Raw genomic sequence first — 2,188 nt, 5'->3', positions numbered from 1 at the left:
TCCCCCCCCCCCCCTTTGTCAATTTAGTGACAAAACTATCAATACATATGGATTAGAAAATAAATAAACTTTGTAGCTTCTCATACAAATGCTTGGTCTCCTAGGTTCTTCAACATTAATTGAAATCTTTGTCACTTCCAAGTACTCCAATGATTCTAAATGTGTTCAACTCAGCATCATAGTTGTTGAAGATCCGTAGCGATAACAATGAGAAAACAGTTGCTCTCAATCATTGTTATACAGTGTCATAGTATCATTACACAACATCAAAGTTCAATTATATCACAACTTTTACAACAATACTATGGTGATATGTATCACCCCCCCCCCCCTAGTTAATACTTCATCTAAAAAATGAAAACCATTCCTCTTACATAATGATCCGTAAGCCATATGTACTTATAGTGTGAACTACACATTAATTCTCCCCCTTTTTGTCAACAAAAATTGGTTGGATCCTCATGAAATTTCCATAGAGATACTTCATGATCAAAAGAGAACAAAATATCAACTGGTTTAGATGCCATCATATAGCCGAAACAAAATTTATTCATCATGGAGTTTATAAAGATACAATATAACCCTCACAATATTCCACAGCCGCACTCCCCACAAAGATTTGGCAATCAAGCACAAGTTCAATTAAGAACTCTCCCCTACAAAATAGCATTCCCGAGAGAACAACAAGAACGTCCTTACTTTTACAAGGTGTGGTTGTTAGATCCCCGCTTTTTCAATTGGTATCATAGCATGCAAACATATTTAAGACCTCATAAGTCTGTGTTTGTAGCGATCTGTCTCTATGGACAGAAGTGTTATCTCGATAAATGTACCACCAGATCCAGGGAATTCAGAATTCTCTTCCATGACTGATTTATTAAAATCTGTAGAAGAAATTATATCTTAATCTCCTCTAGGTTTAAAATCCCTTAAAGTTTTTTCAGGGCTTGAAAAGAAACTTGAAAGATTATCTCTTGATGTTGAGTTATACCTCCGGAAAGAACAAGAATCTCTTGACAAGCTAAATCAAGTTATGATGAATAATACTCATGTCGAGGTTGATATTGATTTACTAATTAGTGAGATCAATGCTCCTCCTCTGTGTAATCCACTTGGATGTAGTAAACTAAACGTATTACAAGATGAGTTTAAATCTTAGTCATCTGACGGTATCACCTCAAAGAATGAATCAATTCATTGGTCAATTCCTGATACACTGTGTCATGATAATTGTTTTGTTTACTGATGTCAACTTGTCAGGATGTCTTCTTACACCAAAAGAGTTTCCATGCGCAGTACTAAACATTATCCGCAACACTGTTTTTATTAAGTTTTAAAATGAGACATCAAGGACTCAAATTTTTGTGTATTTCTCTAAAGTCTTTTCCAAAACTTGTAAAAATAGTTTCTTGGATGTTTTTCAACTTTGTTGAATGCAAAATTAGTTGGAAAGAAACTCATTAATATATCATTCTTTCAATAATCTTAAAATATTGGTCGCACAAGCAAAGTCCGACTTGCTCATTCAAGCAAAATTGAGAATTTCAGTCAAGATCAAACTCTTCTGAAAATCCAAAATATTGCTCAAACGCACATCAGAAAATATCAAAATTCTCATAATTGAGCCATAAGAAACATAGTGACACGGGCATGCCACCTTGGTCGGCCAGGTCGGCCCTTTGGCTTGCAAAATTCGGTTTCACCCCTTTTGATGATTTTGACCTAATTAATCGTGTACGGTTCATATTATGTTCAAAATCTTTCGAAACAACTTGGAATTTGATCCATCTACCATCATCTGGTCCCACGACCACCAAGGGTCGGTTCGATACCCCTTGGTCGGTCCTTCTCTCCATAATTATGTTTTACCACCTAATGCGTAATACGACTTTTGTCTCAATATAGGAGATAGAGTAGAAATAGACTTTCCAAGTGATAGATGAGTTTTAGTCTCCACATACCTTTTGTTTATGAAGTTCCAAAATCTCTCCTTAGTAGTTTTATCGTCTTCAATTGATGAACGTTGTGAAGTCTAATGCTCAACTACACAATCTATCCTAGTCCGAGACATCACTATAAGAAGACTAGAAATCAAGACTTATAGTTTTGATCACTAACATTGACAAATATGCTTGAGATATCAAGGCTTGCGAGTTCGACCGAGCAGTTCTCTAAAAATTCCCCCCCC

The sequence above is a fragment of the Papaver somniferum genome, chromosome 7 (assembly GCF_003573695.1).
Source record: "Papaver somniferum cultivar HN1 chromosome 7, ASM357369v1, whole genome shotgun sequence".
Lineage (NCBI taxonomy): Eukaryota > Viridiplantae > Streptophyta > Magnoliopsida > Ranunculales > Papaveraceae > Papaver > Papaver somniferum.
This window is presented reverse-complemented; position numbering follows the sequence as displayed.